This window comes from Embiotoca jacksoni, unplaced genomic scaffold (genome assembly GCF_022577435.1).
Source record: "Embiotoca jacksoni isolate LCO1_2020_lvr unplaced genomic scaffold, fEmbJac1.0.p SCAF_2, whole genome shotgun sequence".
Lineage (NCBI taxonomy): Eukaryota > Metazoa > Chordata > Actinopteri > Embiotocidae > Embiotoca > Embiotoca jacksoni.
In genome coordinates, this window is record NW_027185340.1 from 20,018,063 (window position 1) to 20,028,879 (window position 10,817).

The 10,817-nt window shown below is 39.5% G+C and overlaps 13 non-coding genes across 13 annotated transcripts; all 13 read right to left on the bottom strand.

Annotated features, from left to right (window-relative positions):
• Window positions 1–591: 591 nt before the first annotated feature.
• LOC138201698 (5S ribosomal RNA) lies at window positions 592–710 on the bottom strand. The gene has a single exon (XR_011178501.1). It is a non-coding gene; the product is annotated as a 5S ribosomal RNA (ribosomal RNA).
• A 673-nt stretch (window positions 711–1,383) lies between these two features.
• LOC138201699 (5S ribosomal RNA) lies at window positions 1,384–1,502 on the bottom strand. Its single transcript, XR_011178502.1, has one exon. It is a non-coding gene; the product is annotated as a 5S ribosomal RNA (ribosomal RNA).
• Window positions 1,503–2,175: 673 nt separating this feature from the next.
• Window positions 2,176–2,294, bottom strand: LOC138201710 (5S ribosomal RNA). Its single transcript, XR_011178512.1, has one exon. It is a non-coding gene; the product is annotated as a 5S ribosomal RNA (ribosomal RNA).
• Window positions 2,295–2,829: 535 nt separating this feature from the next.
• Window positions 2,830–2,948, bottom strand: LOC138201747 (5S ribosomal RNA). The gene has a single exon (XR_011178547.1). It is a non-coding gene; the product is annotated as a 5S ribosomal RNA (ribosomal RNA).
• Window positions 2,949–3,552: 604 nt separating this feature from the next.
• On the bottom strand, window positions 3,553–3,671 carry LOC138201700 (5S ribosomal RNA). The gene has a single exon (XR_011178503.1). It is a non-coding gene; the product is annotated as a 5S ribosomal RNA (ribosomal RNA).
• Window positions 3,672–4,344: 673 nt separating this feature from the next.
• LOC138201702 (5S ribosomal RNA) lies at window positions 4,345–4,463 on the bottom strand. The gene has a single exon (XR_011178505.1). It is a non-coding gene; the product is annotated as a 5S ribosomal RNA (ribosomal RNA).
• A 605-nt stretch (window positions 4,464–5,068) lies between these two features.
• On the bottom strand, window positions 5,069–5,187 carry LOC138201749 (5S ribosomal RNA). Its single transcript, XR_011178549.1, has one exon. It is a non-coding gene; the product is annotated as a 5S ribosomal RNA (ribosomal RNA).
• A 673-nt stretch (window positions 5,188–5,860) lies between these two features.
• Window positions 5,861–5,979, bottom strand: LOC138201703 (5S ribosomal RNA). Its single transcript, XR_011178506.1, has one exon. It is a non-coding gene; the product is annotated as a 5S ribosomal RNA (ribosomal RNA).
• Window positions 5,980–6,584: 605 nt separating this feature from the next.
• On the bottom strand, window positions 6,585–6,703 carry LOC138201750 (5S ribosomal RNA). The gene has a single exon (XR_011178550.1). It is a non-coding gene; the product is annotated as a 5S ribosomal RNA (ribosomal RNA).
• A 535-nt stretch (window positions 6,704–7,238) lies between these two features.
• LOC138201704 (5S ribosomal RNA) lies at window positions 7,239–7,357 on the bottom strand. The gene has a single exon (XR_011178507.1). It is a non-coding gene; the product is annotated as a 5S ribosomal RNA (ribosomal RNA).
• A 604-nt stretch (window positions 7,358–7,961) lies between these two features.
• On the bottom strand, window positions 7,962–8,080 carry LOC138201705 (5S ribosomal RNA). Its single transcript, XR_011178508.1, has one exon. It is a non-coding gene; the product is annotated as a 5S ribosomal RNA (ribosomal RNA).
• A 1,664-nt stretch (window positions 8,081–9,744) lies between these two features.
• Window positions 9,745–9,853, bottom strand: trnal-caa (transfer RNA leucine (anticodon CAA)). The gene is made up of 2 exons: window positions 9,816–9,853; window positions 9,745–9,790 (listed from the first exon to the last, which is right to left on the bottom strand). It is a non-coding gene; the product is annotated as a tRNA-Leu (tRNA).
• Window positions 9,854–10,599: 746 nt separating this feature from the next.
• Window positions 10,600–10,708, bottom strand: trnal-caa (transfer RNA leucine (anticodon CAA)). Its single transcript has 2 exons — window positions 10,671–10,708; window positions 10,600–10,645 (listed from the first exon to the last, which is right to left on the bottom strand). It is a non-coding gene; the product is annotated as a tRNA-Leu (tRNA).
• Window positions 10,709–10,817: the final 109 nt, after the last annotated feature.

Sequence of the window (10,817 nt, forward strand, 5' to 3'; positions counted from 1 at the left end):
TACCCTTCTGTATCTTCAGATACTCGATAGTCATTTCAAAAACATATCAAATTACTGAAAACATGTTCATTTCGGAGGAACCTATAGGAACATAACACTGAAACAAAGAAATCCTTCGTAAAAAAAGAAAGAAATTCTGATATTATTTAATATTTGATCAAAAATACACCAAAATGTGGTTATAGAAGACAACCTGATGATGTCACATAAAAGAACGTGATGATGTCACAGCAGAGAGTGTGATGTTGTAGCAGAAGCGACCATGATGATGTCACATAAAAGAATGTGATGATGTCACAGCAGAGAATGTGATGTTGTAGCAGAAGCGACCATGATGATGTCACATAAAAGAATGCGATGATGTCACAGCAGACAGTGTGATGTTGTAGCAGAAGAGAACCTCATGATGTCACATAAAAGAATGTGATGACGTCACAGCAGAGAATGTGATGTTGTAGCAGAAGACAACCTGATGAAACTGTCATAGGTGTTGACTGCTGTGTTTGTGAAACGTCTTGCTCTTGTAAATAATGAGTGGCGCCCCCTGCTGAGGAAATAAGATAAAATCTTTGACAGATTGTGAAAATAAAATGCTTACAGCACCTGGTATTCCCAGGCGGTCTCCCATCCAAGTACTAACCAGGCCCGACCCTGCTTAGCTTCCGAGATCAGACGAGATCGGGCGTGTTCAGAGTGGTATGGCCGTAAGCGACAATCACAGGCTGTAAGGGCCTTTTTAAAGACACCAAAACACAGACAACTTTTCTTCAGGCTGGATCTTACATCTGTTTTTATCCTTCTGTATCTTCAGATACTCGATAGTCATTTCAAAAACATATCAAATTACTGAAAACATGTTCATTTCGGAGGAACCTATAGGAACATAACACTGAAACAAAGAAATCCTTCGTAAAAAAAGAAAGAAATTCTGATATTATTTAATATTTGATCAAAAATACACCAAAATGTGGTTATAGAAGACAACCTGATGATGTCACATAAAAGAACGTGATGATGTCACAGCAGAGAGTGTGATGTTGTAGCAGAAGCGACCATGATGATGTCACATAAAAGAATGTGATGATGTCACAGCAGAGAATGTGATGTTGTAGCAGAAGCGAACCTGATGATGTCACATAAAAGAATGCGATGATGTCACAGCAGACAGTGTGATGTTGTAGCAGAAGAGAACCTCATGATGTCACATAAAAGAATGTGATGACGTCACAGCAGAGAATGTGATGTTGTAGCAGAAGACAACCTGATGAAACTGTCATAGTTGTTGACTGCTGTGTTTGTGAAACGTCTTGCTCTTGTAAATAATGAGTGGCGCCCCCTGCTGAGGAAATAAGATAAAATCTTTGACAGATTGTGAAAATAAAATGCTTACAGCACCTGGTATTCCCAGGCGGTCTCCCATCCAAGTACTAACCAGGCCCGACCCTGCTTAGCTTCCGAGATCAGACGAGATCGGGCGTGTTCAGAGTGGTATGGCCGTAAGCGACAATCACAGGCTGTAAGGACCTTTTTAAAGACACCAAAACACAGACAACTTTTCTTCAGGCTGGATCTTACATCTGTTTTTATCCTTCTGTATCTTCAGATACTCGATAGTCATTTCAAAAACATATCAAATTACTGAAAACATGTTCATTTCGGAGGAACCTATAGGAACATAACACTGAAACAAAGAAATCCTTCGTAAAAAAAGAAAGAAATTCTGATATTATTTAATATTTGATCAAAAATACACCAAAATGTGGTTATAGAAGACAACCTGATGATGTCACATAAAAGAACGTGATGATGTCACAGCAGAGAGTGTGATGTTATAGCAGAAGCGACCATGATGATGTCACATAAAAGAATGTGATGATGTCACAGCAGAGAATGTGATGTTGTAGCAGAAGCGAACCTGATGATGTCACATAAAAGAATGCGATGATGTCACAGCAGACAGTGTGATGTTGTAGCAGAAGAGAACCTCATGATGTCACATAAAAGAATGTGATGACGTCACAGCAGAGAATGTGATGTTGTAGCAGAAGACAACCTGATGAAACTGTCATAGTTGTTGACTGCTGTGTTTGTGAAACGTCTTGCTCTTGTAAATAATGAGTGGCGCCCCCTGCTGAGGAAATAAGATAAAATCTTTGACAGATTGTGAAAATAAAATGCTTACAGCACCTGGTATTCCCAGGCGGTCTCCCGTCCAAGTACTAACCAGGCCCGACCCTGCTTAGCTTCCGAGATCAGACGAGATCGGGCGTGTTCAGAGTGGTATGGCCGTAAGCGACAATCACAGGCTGTAAGGACCTTTTTAAAGACGCCAAAACACAGACAACTTTTCTTCAGGCTGGATCTTACATCTGTTTTTACCCTTCTGTATCTTCAGATACTCGATAGTCATTTCAAAAACATATCAAATTACTGAAAACATGTTCATTTCGGAGGAACCTATAGGAACATAACACTGAAACAAAGAAATCCTTCGTAAAAAAAGAAAGAAATTCTGATATTATTTAATATTTGATCAAAAATACACCAAAATGTGGTTATAGAAGACAACCTGATGATGTCACATAAAAGAACGTGATGATGTCACAGCAGAGAATGTGATGTTGTAGCAGAAGAGAACCTGATGATGTCACATAAAAGAATGTGATGACGTCACAGCAGAGAATGTGATGTTGTAGCAGAAGACAATCTGATGAAACTGTCATAGTTGTTGACTGCTGTGTTTGTGAAACGTCTTGCTCTCGTAAATAATGAGTGGCGCCCCCTGCTGAGGAAATAAGATAAAATCTTTGACAGATTGTGAAAATAAAATGCTTACAGCACCTGGTATTCCCAGGCGGTCTCCCATCCAAGTACTAACCAGGCCCGACCCTGCTAAGCTTCCGAGATCAGACGAGATCGGGCGTGTTCAGAGTGGTATGGCCGTAAGCGACAATCACAGGCTGTAAGGACCTTTTTAAAAACGCCAAAACACAGACAACTTTTCTTCAGGCTGGATCTTACATCTGTTTTTATCCTTCTGTATCTTCAGATACTCGATAGTCATTTCAAAAACATATCAAATTACTGAAAACATGTTCATTTCGGAGGAACCTATAGGAACATAACACTGAAACAAAGAAATCCTTCGTAAAAAAAGAAAGAAATTCTGATATTATTTAATATTTGATCAAAAATACACCAAAATGTGGTTATAGAAGACAACCTGATGATGTCACATAAAAGAACGTGATGATGTCACAGCAGAGAATGTGATGTTGTAGCAGAAGAGAACCTGATGATGTCACATAAAAGAATGCGATGATGTCACAGCAGACAGTGTGATGTTGTAGCAGAAGAGAACCTGATGATGTCACATAAAAGAATGTGATGACGTCACAGCAGAGAATGTGATGTTGTAGCAGAAGACAACCTGATGAAACTGTCATAGTTGTTGACTGCTGTGTTTGTGAAACGTCTTGCTCTTGTAAATAATGAGTGGCGCCCCCTGCTGAGGAAATAAGATAAAATCTTTGACAGATTGTGAAAATAAAATGCTTACAGCACCTGGTATTCCCAGGCGGTCTCCCATCCAAGTACTAACCAGGCCCGACCCTGCTTAGCTTCCGAGATCAGACGAGATCGGGCGTGTTCAGAGTGGTATGGCCGTAAGCGACAATCACAGGCTGTAAGGACCTTTTTAAAGACACCAAAACACAGACAACTTTTCTTCAGGCTGGATCTTACATCTGTTTTTATCCTTCTGTATCTTCAGATACTCGATAGTCATTTCAAAAACATATCAAATTACTGAAAACATGTTCATTTCGGAGGAACCTATAGGAACATAACACTGAAACAAAGAAATCCTTCGTAAAAAAAGAAAGAAATTCTGATATTATTTAATATTTGATCAAAAATACACCAAAATGTGGTTATAGAAGACAACCTGATGATGTCACATAAAAGAACGTGATGATGTCACAGCAGAGAGTGTGATGTTGTAGCAGAAGCGACCATGATGATGTCACATAAAAGAATGTGATGATGTCACAGCAGAGAATGTGATGTTGTAGCAGAAGCGAACCTGATGATGTCACATAAAAGAATGCGATGATGTCACAGCAGACAGTGTGATGTTGTAGCAGAAGAGAACCTCATGATGTCACATAAAAGAATGTGATGACGTCACAGCAGAGAATGTGATGTTGTAGCAGAAGACAACCTGATGAAACTGTCATAGGTGTTGACTGCTGTGTTTGTGAAACGTCTTGCTCTTGTAAATAATGAGTGGCGCCCCCTGCTGAGGAAATAAGATAAAATCTTTGACAGATTGTGAAAATAAAATGCTTACAGCACCTGGTATTCCCAGGCGGTCTCCCATCCAAGTACTAACCAGGCCCGACCCTGCTTAGCTTCCGAGATCAGACGAGATCGGGCGTGTTCAGAGTGGTATGGCCGTAAGCGACAATCACAGGCTGTAAGGACCTTTTTAAAGACGCCAAAACACAGACAACTTTTCTTCAGGCTGGATCTTACATCTGTTTTTATCCTTCTGTATCTTCAGATACTCGATAGTCATTTCAAAAACATATCAAATTACTGAAAACATGTTCATTTCGGAGGAACCTATAGGAACATAACACTGAAACAAAAACATCCTGAATAAAAAAAGAAAGAAATTCTGATATTATTTAATATTTGATCAAAAATACACCAAAATGTGGTTATAGAAGACAACCTGATGATGTCACATAAAAGAACGTGATGATGTCACAGCAGAGAGTGTGATGTTGTAGCAGAAGCGACCATGATGAAGTCACATAAAAGAATGTGATGATGTCACAGAAGAGAATGTGATGTTGTAGCAGAAGAGAACCTGATGATGTCACATAAAAAGAATGTGATGACGTCACAGCAGAGAATGTGATGTTGTAGCAGAAGACAACCTGATGAAACTGTCATAGTTGTTGACTGCTGTGTTTGTGAAACGTCTTGCTCTTGTAAATAATGAGTGGCGCCCCCTGCTGAGGAAATAAGATAAAATCTTTGACAGATTGTGAAAATAAAATGCTTACAGCACCTGGTATTCCCAGGCGGTCTCCCATCCAAGTACTAACCAGGCCCGACCCTGCTAAGCTTCCGAGATCAGACGAGATCGGGCGTGTTCAGAGTGGTATGGCCGTAAGCGACAATCACAGGCTGTAAGGACCTTTTTAAAGACGCCAAAACACAGACAACTTTTCTTCAGGCTGGATCTTACATCTGTTTTTACCCTTCTGTATCTTCAGATACTCGATAGTCATTTCAAAAACATATCAAATTACTGAAAACATGTTCATTTCGGAGGAACCTATAGGAACATAACACTGAAACAAAGAAATCCTTCGTAAAAAAAGAAAGAAATTCTGATATTATTTAATATTTGATCAAAAATACACCAAAATGTGGTTATAGAAGACAACCTGATGATGTCACATAAAAGAACGTGATGATGTCACAGCAGAGAATGTGATGTTGTAGCAGAAGACAATCTGATGATGTCACATAAAAGAATGTGATGACGTCACAGCAGAGAATGTGATGTTGTAGCAGAAGCGAACCTGATGATGTCACATAAAAGAATGCGATGATGTCACAGCAGACAGTGTGATGTTGTAGCAGAAGAGAACCTCATGATGTCACATAAAAGAATGTGATGACGTCACAGCAGAGAATGTGATGTTGTAGCAGAAGACAACCTGATGAAACTGTCATAGGTGTTGACTGCTGTGTTTGTGAAACGTCTTGCTCTTGTAAATAATGAGTGGCGCCCCCTGCTGAGGAAATAAGATAAAATCTTTGACAGATTGTGAAAATAAAATGCTTACAGCACCTGGTATTCCCAGGCGGTCTCCCATCCAAGTACTAACCAGGCCCGACCCTGCTTAGCTTCCGAGATCAGACGAGATCGGGCGTGTTCAGAGTGGTATGGCCGTAAGCGACAATCACAGGCTGTAAGGACCTTTTTAAAGACGCCAAAACACAGACAACTTTTCTTCAGGCTGGATCTTACATCTGTTTTTATCCTTCTGTATCTTCAGATACTCGATAGTCATTTCAAAAACATATCAAATTACTGAAAACATGTTCATTTCGGAGGAACCTATAGGAACATAACACTGAAACAAAAACATCCTGAATAAAAAAAGAAAGAAATTCTGATATTATTTAATATTTGATCAAAAATACACCAAAATGTGGTTATAGAAGACAACCTGATGATGTCACATAAAAGAACGTGATGATGTCACAGCAGAGAGTGTGATGTTGTAGCAGAAGCGACCATGATGAAGTCACATAAAAGAATGTGATGATGTCACAGAAGAGAATGTGATGTTGTAGCAGAAGAGAACCTGATGATGTCACATAAAAAGAATGTGATGACGTCACAGCAGAGAATGTGATGTTGTAGCAGAAGACAACCTGATGAAACTGTCATAGTTGTTGACTGCTGTGTTTGTGAAACGTCTTGCTCTTGTAAATAATGAGTGGCGCCCCCTGCTGAGGAAATAAGATAAAATCTTTGACAGATTGTGAAAATAAAATGCTTACAGCACCTGGTATTCCCAGGCGGTCTCCCATCCAAGTACTAACCAGGCCCGACCCTGCTAAGCTTCCGAGATCAGACGAGATCGGGCGTGTTCAGAGTGGTATGGCCGTAAGCGACAATCACAGGCTGTAAGGACCTTTTTAAAGACGCCAAAACACAGACAACTTTTCTTCAGGCTGGATCTTACATCTGTTTTTACCCTTCTGTATCTTCAGATACTCGATAGTCATTTCAAAAACATATCAAATTACTGAAAACATGTTCATTTCGGAGGAACCTATAGGAACATAACACTGAAACAAAGAAATCCTTCGTAAAAAAAGAAAGAAATTCTGATATTATTTAATATTTGATCAAAAATACACCAAAATGTGGTTATAGAAGACAACCTGATGATGTCACATAAAAGAACGTGATGATGTCACAGCAGAGAATGTGATGTTGTAGCAGAAGACAATCTGATGATGTCACATAAAAGAATGTGATGACGTCACAGCAGAGAATGTGATGTTGTAGCAGAAGACAATCTGATGAAATTGTCATAGTTGTTGACTGCTGTGTTTGTGAAACGTCTTGCTCTTGTAAATAATGAGTGGCGCCCCCTGCTGAGGAAATAAGATAAAATCTTTGACAGATTGTGAAAATAAAATGCTTACAGCACCTGGTATTCCCAGGCGGTCTCCCATCCAAGTACTAACCAGGCCCGACCCTGCTTAGCTTCCGAGATCAGACGAGATCGGGCGTGTTCAGAGTGGTATGGCCGTAAGCGACAATCACAGGCTGTAAGGACCTTTTTAAAGACGCCAAAACACAGACAACTTTTCTTCAGGCTGGATCTTACATCTGTTTTTATCCTTCTGTATCTTCAGATACTCGATAGTCATTTCAAAAACATATCAAATTACTGAAAACATGTTCATTTCGGAGGAACCTATAGGAACATAACACTGAAACAAAAACATCCTGAATAAAAAAAGAAAGAAATTCTGATATTATTTAATATTTGATCAAAAATACACCAAAATGTGGTTATAGAAGACAACCTGATGATGTCACATAAAAGAACGTGATGATGTCACAGCAGAGAATGTGATGTTGTAGCAGAAGCGACCATGATGATGTCACATAAAAGAATGCGATGATGTCACAGCAGACAGTGTGATGTTGTAGCAGAAGAGAACCTCATGATGTCACATAAAAGAATGTGATGACGTCACAGCAGAGAATGTGATGTTGTAGCAGAAGACAACCTGATGAAACTGTCATAGTTGTTGACTGCTGTGTTTGTGAAACGTCTTGCTCTTGTAAATAATGAGTGGCGCCCCCTGCTGAGGAAATAAGATAAAATTTTTGACAGATTGTGAAAATAAAATGCTTACAGCACCTGGTATTCCCAGGCGGTCTCCCATCCAAGTACTAACCAGGCCCGACCCTGCTTAGCTTCCGAGATCAGACGAGATCGGGCGTGTTCAGAGTGGTATGGCCGTAAGCGACGATCACAGGCTGTAAGGACCTTTTTAAAGACGCCAAAACACAGACAACTTTTCTTCAGGCTGGATCTTACATCTGTTTTTATCCTTCTGTATCTTCAGATACTCGATAGTCATTTCAAAAACATATCAAATTACTGAAAACATGTTCATTTTGGAGGAACCTTAAGGAACATAACACTGAAACAAGGAAATCCTTCGTAAAAAAAGAAAGAAATTCTGATATTATTTAATATTTGATCAAAAATACACCAAAATGTGGTTATAGAAGACAACCTGATGATGTCACATAAAAGAACGTGATGATGTCACAGCAGAGAGTGTGATGTTGTAGCAGAAGCGACCATGATGATGTCACATAAAAGAATGTGATGATGTCACAGCAGAGAATGTGATGTTGTAGCAGAAGCGAACCTGATGATGTCACATAAAAGAATGCGATGATGTCACAGCAGACAGTGTGATGTTGTAGCAGAAGACAACCTGATGATGTCACATAAAAGAACGTGATGATGTCACAGCAGAGAGTGTGATGTTGTAGCAGAAGCGACCATGATGAAGTCACATAAAAGAATGTGATGATGTCACAGCAGAGAATGTGATGTTGTAGCAGAAGTGAACCTGATGATGTCACATAAAAGAATGCGATGATGTCACAGCAGAGAATGTGATGTTGTAGCAGAAGAGAACCTGATGATGTCACATAAAAGAATGTGATGACGTCACAGCAGAGAATGTGATGTTGTAGCAGAAGAGAACCTGATGAAACTGTAATAGTTGTTGACTGCTGTGTTTGTGAAACGTCTCGCATTTTTAAATAAGGAGTGGCGCCCCCTTTCGAGGAAATAAAATGCTCGCAGCACCTGGTATTCCCCTTCGGTCTCCCATCCAAATTTTTATATTTTCTTGCCTCTAGTCCTTTACAGGAATTAACTCTGATCAAGAAAATGTAAATTTTCATCACGGAACATTTAGACATGTTTCCCCTGCTTGAAGATCCAAATAAAACTGATGTGGATTTTTACCGTATATTTAAAACAGGATAAAACATCTCTGAAAAAATGATAGATGATTGGGACTTATAATCTTACCAACTGTTTTTAGAGTACCGGTAGCTACTTTTTAAAACAGACTAAATATTATTCCTACATTCTGTCCTTTTTATAGGCTATTTCACAGTTTTTTTTTGTAGTATTGTGTTATCTTACATTCATAACTTATATTTTTTCACATTTTATATGTCCATCGATATTTAGAGTGCAGATTACAGTACTGTGTATTACCTACAGTTTAACTGTTTTCATAACGTGACTGATCATCGTAGGCTATAAACTCAGTTCCAAGTTAAATGAGGGTAATTAAACAGTTTTTTTTTTTATCGAACTGTTTTTATATTTACATAAGATTTTCTATTTTATCTACTATTCCGTAATTTAAAAAGGCATCAAATGAAAACACATTTCTCTCTTTCTCTTAATAAATTGGTAAATAGCCAATCCCAAATATGACAAACAAATTAAAATATATATATATATTTATTTTTTTTGCTGCTTTCCTGTCCTTTGTCACTAACAATACTACATACTATACATATATAAATAAATCATTTGACTTGATAAAAGCCGCGACAAAAAGCTTGCCGTGCCTTTCGCCATCAAAAGTTATTGTCAGAAGTGGGATTCGAACCCACGCCTCCATTCGGAGACCAGAAGTCCCACACTAGGAAGGTTTGTCACCTTGAGTCTGGCGCCTTAGACCGCTCGGCCATCCTGACAACTGCGTAGAACCAGCCAGCAAGAAACCTGTTTGACTGCTTGACTTCGTTATTCTTCCGTAACGCTTCATTCGTCGTAGCGCGCACTTCGTGATAACTACTGAGGACTTTGCCGAAATTTGAAAAGTGATAGTCAGTTTCGACACTAAGACATTGTACACGATATTATGACAGGCTGCTCTTCTGTGCACAATGGTTGTATTTTGTGTGTTTTCTAACACCAGGTCGGGCCTGGTTAGTACTTGGATGGGAGACCGCCTGGGAACACGAGGTGCTGTAAGCGTTTCACGCAGGGGGCGCTACTCAATCTTTACAAGAGGATAATCGTTCAATAAAATAAAATAGAAAGGAAGATACAACAATTTATAATCTTACGCGGTTAAGTGCAGTTTAGTCCGTACGTTATCAGGAGATGCACAACATTTAGTGTAGCTTATGTTTTAACTTTTAACATTTTAACAGAAAGTGATTGACCCGAAGGAGAACGAGGTTTGTTAATACTTCCAAGTCTGTCTCCATCCCTCCAGTCATACTCATAGACCATTTTTCACAGTCCAGACTTATCAAATGCTCAAGTCACAGTGCAGTGAAAACACGTGTCCGGTGGTGTTTACTCTCCCTCTTTTAGCACGTGTCACTGTTACCATGGAAACACGGCATTTCGCTCGGAGGACAGCGCAGCTGAAGGTTCGACGTGAAGTTAGCAGCTTGGTGACGTCAGATCGACGTCGACGTCAATAAAACTGTGTCAGAAGTGGGATTCGAACCCACGCCTCCATTCGGAGACCAGAAGGCCCGTTTCACCGGAAGGAGTCACCTTGAGTCTGGCGCCTTAGACCACTCGGCCATCCTGACAACTACGAGCTTCCGCCGAAACTTCCATTTACCTAGTTTCATCTCAGCGGTTTATATATTGTTTGTTTGATATGGACAGTAATTATTTTCCTTTCCTTTTTTTATTTTT